The sequence below is a fragment of the Canis lupus genome, chromosome 27 (genome assembly GCF_048164855.1).
Source record: "Canis lupus baileyi chromosome 27, mCanLup2.hap1, whole genome shotgun sequence".
Classification (NCBI taxonomy): Eukaryota; Metazoa; Chordata; class Mammalia; order Carnivora; family Canidae; genus Canis; species Canis lupus.
Window position 1 is genome coordinate 6062730 of NC_132864.1, and position 9113 is coordinate 6071842.

The following is a 9113-nucleotide window of genomic DNA, read 5'->3' on the forward strand; positions in this document are numbered from 1 at the left end:
TGACCCCAGCAAAAGGTGCAGCTGCCGATTCAGACTGGATAAAAGAGCAAAACCCATCTCTTTGCTGTGTACAAGAGACTCATTTTAGACATTCCCACCAACAGTTCAGGAGGTTTCACCTTTCTCCACATCCTCTCCAACATTTGTGATTTCCTGCCTTGTTAATTTTCCCCATTCTCACATGTGTGAGGTGGTATCTCATTGTGGTTTTGATTTGTATTTCCCTCATGGCCAGGGATGCAGAGCATTTTCTCATGTGCTTGTTGGCCATGTCTATGTCTTCCTCTGTGACATTTCTGTTCATGTCTTTTGCACATTTCCTGTTTGGATCATTTGTTTCTTTGCTGCTGAGTTTAATAAGTTCTTTATAGATCTTGGATACTAGCCCTTTATCTGATACGTCATTTGCAAATGTCTTCTCCCATTCTGTAGGTTGTCTTTTAGTTTTGTTGACTGTATCCCTTGCTGTGCAAAATCTTCTTATCTTGATGAAGTCACAAAAGTTCATTTTTGCTTTTGTTTCTTTTGCCTTCATGGATGTATCTTGTAAGAAGTTACTGTGGCCGATTTCTAAAAGGGTGTTGCCTGTGTTCTCCTCTAGGATTTGATGGAATCTTGTCTCACATTTAGATTTTTCATCCATTTTGAGTTTATCTTTGTGTATGGTGCAAGAGAGTGGTCTAGTTTCATTCTTCTGCATGTGGATGTGTAATTTTCCCAACTCCATTTATTGAAGATACTTTCTTCCAGTGGATAGTCTTTCCTCCTTTATCGAATATTAGTTGTCCATAAAGATGAGGGTCCACTTCTGGATTCTCAATTCTTTCCATTGATCTATGTGTCTGTTTTTTTGCCCCCCCATCTTTTTTTCTTTTATTCTATTCTTTTTTCCTTCTTTTCTTTTTTTTAATTCTTTTTTCTTTTTGTTTTTCTTTTCTTCTTTCTCTTCTCTATTTTTCTCCTTTTCCCAATACAACTAGTTTTTGGCCATTTTGCACTGAGTAAAATGACTAGAAGGAAAAACTAACCTCAAAAACAGAATCAGAAACAAGTCTCTCTCACACAGATTTACAAAATTTGAATTACAATTCAATGTCAGAAATCCAATTCAGAAGCACAATTATAAAGCTACTGGTGGCTCTTGAAAAATGCATGAAGGATTCAAGAGACTTCATGACTACAGAACTTAGATATAATCAGGCCAAAATTAAAAATCAATTAAACGAGTGAGTGACATAGAAGACAAGTTGATGAGAAAGAGGGAAACTGAGGAAAAATGAGAAAACGAAAAAAGATCATGAGGATAGGTTAAGGGAAAAAATAACAGCCTCAGAAACAAAAATCTACATTTACCTGGTGTTACCGAGGGTACCAAAAGGGACAGAGGGCTAGAATATGTATTTGAAGAAATCATAGCTGAAAACTTTCCTAAATTGGGGAGGGAAACAGGCATTCAGATACAGGAAATAGATTTTTCCCACCCAATATCAATGATCTATATTCTGCAGGCATGAAGTCTCTTGAATCCTTCATGCTTTTTTCCAAAGCCACCAGTAGCTTTATTTTTCTGCTTCTGCATCGGCATTCTGCTATCGAAGTTTTACCCAATTTCTGTAATTCTGTGGGAGAGAGGACTATTTCTGATTTTTTCTTTGGGGTGAGTTTTTCCTTCAAGGGACTTTGCTCAATGCATGGTGGCTAAAAACAAGTTGTACTGGGAAAGGAAGGAAAAAAAGAAACATTTCAAAATTAAAAAAAAATAACAAGGAGGTGTAGCCTCTGATTCTATATAGTTTAAGTCCCTCGAATTCCCCTGGAGCTTTCCAGTGCTGCTTTGTCAAGAACTTGCTCTTCCTGTTTCCTTCCAGGTGATCTTCTGGGGGAGGGGCCTTCTTTTCTGATGGTCAGGTGTGTGCCCGGAGGGAGCTGCCCCGGCCCCTGCCAGGGGCATGGCTACCTGGGAGCTGTTTATCCTGTGAGACCCATGCTCCCTGGTGGCCCCGCTCCATCCCAGGCACAATGTGACATAAGGGAGGAACAATAACACTGGCGGTGGCCAGCTCTTCAGCCCTAGAGTCAGCTCCCACAGTAACTCCTGCAGACCCCAGTCCGTGGGAGCCTGGATGCTGCAGGCATGGGGGCACTGACCTGCACAGCTCGGGGGTGCCTGGCGGCAGGAGCGTCCTCGCGGTCCTGTGTCCTCCCGGCCCCCGCATGTCCCAAGGGGATTGCGGATCCTTGCTGTGTCCCCCAGCACCCTGGGGTCCGGGGCCTGCCCCTCTGGAATTGCTCTCCCAGGGCCATGCATTCCCCTCCTAGCCCAGCCGCTGCCAGAGCCGTCACCTGCGCTGCTCTGGGGCCCACTGGGTACACGCTCCAGCCGTTGCTGGAGCTCTGTCCAAGGTCTGTGGTGGCTCTCCCCATTTCCTATGTTAGTGACCCCGGGAACCTGGGGGCTCCACTGCCCATCCTGGGATCCTGCCTGAGTTCCCTGTGAGTGCCTTTCCATCCGGGAATGTTGGTCAAGTTCCTGATTCTCCCGGTCTGGGCTTTCCCGTCCTGGAGTCTCTCCTGCCTGGCCTTAGCCTGGCTCCTTGTGGAGGCTCTCTCCCATTGGAGTGTACTCATTTATTTTTCCGTGTTTCTACCTTGATAGAAGCGCAAACGCTTCTCACTTTAGCCTTCCAGCTATTCTCTCTTTATTTATTTATTTATTTTTCTATTCTCTCTTTAAATCAGAGGACGAATTCATCGGGTTTCAGGATGATTTGAAAGTTATCTAGGTAAGTTGATGAGGACAGGTGATTTCGGGATCCTACTCTTCCCCCATCTTGTCGACAGCCATGTCTCTCATTATTTTGACTTCCTATTTTCCCATTGAATTTACACAAATATTTTATTTTATCTTACTTTCATTTTACTCTTTAAAAATTTGAACTCAATCACCCATTAGAAACGACAAATACCCATCGTTTGCTTTGACGTGGTTGTAACTGGAGGGTATTATGCCTAGAGAAATAAGTCAATCAGAGAAGGACAAATATTATATGGTCTCCTTCATTTGGGGAATATAAAACATAGTGAAAGGAAATAAAGCGGAAATGAGATAAAATCAGTCAGAAAAATCAGAAAGGGAAACAGAATGAGAGACTCCAAACTCTGGGAAATGAACTAGAGGTGGTAGAAAGGGAGGTGGGCATGGCTTGGGGGTCACTGGGTGACAGGCACTGAGAAGGGCACTTGATGGGATGAGCACTGGGTGTTATTCTATATGTTGGCAAATTGAACACCAATAAAAAATAAATTTAAGAAAAATTAAAAATAAAAGATTCAGCTGTAGTGCTATCTAGGTGGCAATTCCTTGCAGGGTAGGACAAGGTTCCCCAGAGGGCTATATATCTTCTAAATCAGCTTCTAATGTATGATGCTGTTTCTCACATAGCTCACATTTACAGGTGCAGGAATCGAGGACTGGAACTTGGAGTTGTACTACTCACTATAACCCGTCATGATCTACTTGCAAAATGTTTCTTTCTTTCCCACGATTTATTATTCTGCTGGCCTAGACGTCTCAGGTTCAAAGAGAGACACAAAAACAATCCCACTGATCTGGAAATTGAAACTGGTGCCTGGCCACTTTGAGCTCTTCAGGCCCCTGAATCAATAGGCAAGGAAGGAAGTTACTATGCTGGCTGGGTGATTAATCCCAAATACCTGGTAGAAATTGGATGAACTCCATAATGGAGGTTAAGAAGAGCATGTGTGAAAATCAGAGGATCAGTAAAGACATCTTTTAATATTACCTTCATGTTTTCATTTTCATTTCCTTCCATGTATTTTTTAATTTACACTTTAATTTCTGATTAACCCATTCATTATAAGCAGTAAGATATTCTTTAAACCCCATGTATTAGTGGTATTTCCAGTTTTTTTCTTGTGATTGACCTTAAGTTTCATGGCATTGTGGTTGGAAACTATGCATGGTATAGTCTTCATCTTTTTGTACTTGTTCAGGTCTGATTTGTGACCTGGTATGTGATTTATTCTGGAGAATGTTTCATATGCACTCAAAAAGACTGTCTTCTGCTGCTTTAGGATGAAATGTTCTGAATATATTTGTTAAGTACAAAAAAAAGAAAAAAGAAAAGAATAGAAACGACAAAGAGATACTACTTGCTTCGATGTGGATGGAACTGGAGGGTATAATGCTGAGGGAAAATAGTCAATCAGAGATAGGCAATCATTATATGGTCTCATTCATTTGGCATAATAAAAAATAGTGAAAGGGAATAAAGGGAAACGGAGAGAAAATGAGTGAAAATATCAGTTGATGATGACAGAATATGAGAGACTCCTAACTCTGAGCAATGAAAAAGGGGTACTGGTAAGGGAGTTGCCTGGATGGTTGGGGTGACTGGATGACATGCGCTGAGGGGGGCACTTGATGTGATGACCATGGGAGATATGCTATATGTTGGCAAATTGAACTCTTTTCATTTAGGACCCTGAATATATCATGCCAGCCCTTTCTGGGCACCCAGGTCGCTGGGGAGAGGTCTGCTGTTAACCTACTATTTCTCCTCATAAAATTTAGGGATCCTTTGTATCTTGTTGCTTTGAGGATCTTCTCTATCTTTGGAATTTGGAAGTTTCATGATGAAATATCAGGGTGTTGAATGGTTTTTATTGCTTTTAGGGGAGGATTACTCTAGCTCCAGGATCTTCATGCCTGATTCCTTCCTCAAGTTAGGGAAGTTCTCTGCTATGATTTGTTCTCATACACTTTCTGGTCCTCTGTTCCTTTCGACACCCTCTGGAACCCCCTTTAAATGTAGATTTTTCCTTCTTAAGCTGTCATTTACTTCCCTTAACCTTTCCTCATAGTCTTTTGTTTTTCTCTCTTTTCCTCTGCTTCCTTCCTTGCCATCAACCTGTCTTCTATGTTACTCACTTGTTCTTCCACCTCATTAACCCTGGTCTGTAGGACCTCTAGTTTGGATTTTTAAGTGATTTAAGTGATTTTTAATTTCGGCCTGATTAGATCTAAATTTTGCAGTCATGAAGTCTCTTGAGTCCTTTATGCTTTTTTCTAGAGCCACCAGTAGCTTTATAATAGTGCTTCTGAATTGGCTTTCTGACATTGAATTGTAATCCAAATTTTGTAACTCTGTGGGAGCGAGGACTGTTTCTGGTTCTTTCTTTTGAGGTAAGGTTTTCCTTCTAGTCATTTTGCTCAGTGCAGAGTTGCCAAAAACAATTTCTATTGGGGAAAGGAGAAAAAGAGCGAAGAGAAGGAAGGAAAGAAAAAAAACTAAAAAAAGAAGAGAAAAAAGTAAAAAAAGAGAAGAAAAGAGAAAAACAAAAATATGGGGGAGGGAGAGGAACAAACAGAAATCAAAAAACAAAAAACAAAAAAAAATAAGGGGAGTACACTCTGATTCTGTATACTGTAAATTCCTCGACTTCCACTGGAACTTTACAGCACTGGTTGATCAATAATTTTTTTTTTCCTGTCTGTCTAGCTGGTCTTCTGGGGTAGGGGCTTGCTGTTCTGATTTTCAGGTGTTAGCACTTTGGGGAGCTGCTCAGCCCCCTGCCTGGTTCAGGGCTCAGTGAAAGACGTTTAACCTGTTTATACAGTGAGGGCACTATGAGGCTTATTGGGGTTTTTTTATCCTGTGAGGCCCCAGTAGGAACAACAACAGTGGCGGCGGCCAGCTCTAGAGCCCTGGAATCAGCTCCTGCAGTAACTACGGAGCTCTCAGTCTGCAGGGGCCTGGATGCTCTGGGGGAGGGGCCGCTGATCTGCTCAACTTGGGGCAGGAGTGTCCTTGCTGTCCTGTGCCCTCCTGGCCTCTGCCTGTCCCCAGGGGAGCGCCGGATCCTGGACTGTGTCCACAGGCACCCTGTGCTCCCGGGCCTGCGCTGTTGGATTCGCGCTCCCAGCTGCACAGCCCCTTCTGCGTGGAGCCTCTGCTGTAGCCGCATCTGAGCTCCTCCTTGGGGCTGTGGAGACCCTCTGTGCAGTGCCGCTGCTCAAGCTGCCTCCGAGCTGCTCCCTTGGACGAGCAGCCCCCTGCCCCAGGTGCCTCCGCCTGAGCCGCCTCTGAGTTGTTCGTGGGTCCAGCCAGGCACGCTGCAGCCCTTTAGGGAGCTCAGCCGTGGGGTGTGGCGTGCTCTCCCTGGGGCGCAGGTGGTCTGTTAGTGTCCCTGGGAGTCTGAGGTCATCCCCGCCCTCCTGGGATCCTGCTCTAACTCCCTGAGAGCGCCTTCCTGTCCGGGAAGAATGGTGAAACTCCTGCTTCTCCAGGCTGGGCTCTCCTGTCCTGGGGACACTTTTCCAGAGTGGCCGCACCAGTTTGCACTCTCACCAACAATGCAAGAGGGTTCCCCTTTCTCCACATCCTCGCCAACATTTCTTGTTGGTGGCAGACTATGTCCGGAGCAAGGACTTTCGGGACTGCCTCATGAGTACGCATTTCTGGGGCCCTGTAGCCAACTGGGGTCTTCCCATTACTGCCATCAATGACATGAAAAAGTCTCCAGAGAGTATCAGTGGGCGGATGACATTTGCCCTCTGTTGTTACTCCTTGACATTCATGAGATTTGCCTACAAGGTCCAGCCTCGAAACTGGCTTCTGTTTGCATGCCATGCCACAAATGAAGTAGCCCAGCTCATTCAGGGAGGACGCCTTATCAAACATGAGATGAGTAAAAAGGCATCAGCATAACAGTGGAAAATGGGCAACCAGGTGTTTGAAGGGACAGCGTCAGCGCTGCTGCTGAGTCACAGATTCCATCCTCAGAATAGTCTTGCTAAGGAAAATAAGCTGAATGCTATTTTTACTAACCAATTTTTCTAGAAATAGCTGAGAGTCCCTAAGCCAACTCTCTACTGCCTTACACATACCAGGTATTTTACTTCTCTTCATAAAGAGTAGCTCAAAATATGCAATCAATTTAATAATTCCCAATGATGGTTTTATCTGCAGTAATATGTATATTACTTGCTAGAATTTACTTAATAAATAATTGGATAAAAATTGTAATTATTAGCACTTAAATACTCAGAATCTTTAACTCTTTGATGACCATGAGACCACCGACAGCTGGCCATACTTACACTGTCATCGCCAGTTTTTTTTAACCATTTAACTTTCTTTACTGAAAACCAATATTCAAGAAAGATGAACCCTCAATGCATCTTCTTATACTGACCAACGTAACTAAGTACAAATGAAGTCAATGGTGTACTCCGTTAGCATGCTGTGCTGTGTGTCAAGAAAACAAGCCCTCCCCCGCCCCAAGCCCTGGCCCCCTGGCAAACACAGATAAATGATTGTGCACTGCACTACGATACCGTTAGGTGAGAGCTTTGGTTCATGCAGTCGGCTGCCAGAGGTCGCACTGAAACCCCGGAGCCCCAGCACCGACAGTCACCGGCGGCCAGCGTGTGGCATCAGCCGTGCTCCTTCCACAACACCAGATGAATACTGTGATCGGGCATGCTGATGGCGAAGACCAGGCCCTTGTCATTGTGCCCATCCAGTCCATTGAGCCAGGACGCTTCGCCACCAGGAAGCTCGAGCCTCTCTTTGATTTCCAGTACTCTGGCAGGGGCCAGCGGCCTTGTTCATTTTAGCCATTCTGACAGATGTGAGGTGGTATCTCATTGTGGGTTTTGTTTAGTTTTGTATTTTCCTGATAATGAGTGATGTGGAGCATTTTTTATCATGTGTCTGTTCTCCACGTGTAGGATTTTTTGGAGAAATGTCTGTTCATGTCTTCCACCCATTCCTTCGCTGGATACTTGTTTCGAGTGTAGACTTACATAAGTTCTTTATAGATCTTAGATACTAGCCTTTTGTCTCATATGTCATTTGCAAATGCCTTCTCCCATTTTGTAGGTTGCTTCTTAGTTTTATGGACTTTTTCCTTTGCTTTTGAACTTGATGAAGTCCCAGTAGTTCAGTTTTTCTCTTGTTTCCCTTGCTTTTATAGACATGTCTTGCATAAGTCGCTATGGCCAAGATCAAAGAGGTTGTTGCCTGTGTTTTTCTCTAGGATTGTGATGGATTGCTATTTCACCTTTAGGTCTTTCATCCATTTTGAGTTTATCTTTGTGTGTGGTGTAAGAGAATGGTTCAGTTGAGTTCTTCTGCATGTGGCTGTCCAATTTGTTGAAGAGACTGTACTTTTTCCAGAGGATATTCTTTTTTTTTTTTTTAATTTTTTTTTTTATTTATGATAGTCACACACAGAGAGAGAGAGAGGCAGAGACACAGGCAGAGGGAGAAGCAGGCTCCATGCACCGGGAGCCCGATGTGGGATTCGATCCCGGGTCTCCAGGATCGCGCCCTGGGCCAAAGGCAGGCGCTAAACCGCTGCGCCACCCAGGGATCCCTCCAGCGGATATTCTTTTCTGCTTTGTCGAAGATTAGTTGACCATAGAGTTGAGGGTCCATTTCTGAGTTCTCTATTCCGTTCCTTGATCAATGTGTCTGTTTTTGTGCCAGTACGATAACATTTTGATGATGACAGCTTTGTCTATGACATACAGAAAAAACCTTAGACAAAATACAGCCTGAAATCCAGACATTGTGATATAACCTGTTTTTGATTTCTTTTTCAACATTCCTATGGCTAATTGGGGTCTTTTCCAGTTCCATGCAAATCCTAGAGTTATTTATTTATGTTCTGTGAAAAATGTCAAGGGTATTTTGATAGGGACTACTTTGAAAGGGTACATTGCTTGGGTATCATGGACATTTTCACAATATTGATTCTTCAAATCTTTGAACATGCAATGTTAATATATGTCTTTGCTCTTCCACAATTTCTTTCATAGGTGTTCTGTAGTTTTTAGTTACAGATCCTTTACCACTTTCATTATGTTTATTCCTAGGTATTTTATGTTTTATGGTGCAATTTTAAGTAGGATCAACCCTAAATTTCCCTTTCTTCAGTATCATGTCTCATGTCTACAAATGTATTTGTAGACAATCAGTTATAACTGATTTCTCTGCATTGATTTTTCATCCTGCCACATTGCTGAATTACAGTATGAGTCCTAGCAAAGTTGCAAACTCTTGGGATTTCCACATAAAGTATCA

At 43.2% G+C, this 9113-nt stretch overlaps 1 pseudogene; it reads left to right on the top strand.

Annotated features, from left to right (window-relative positions):
* The first annotated feature begins 6430 nt into the window (after positions 1–6430).
* Positions 6431–7043, top strand: LOC140619100 (mitochondrial pyruvate carrier 1 pseudogene; annotated as a pseudogene).
* Positions 7044–9113: the final 2070 nt, after the last annotated feature.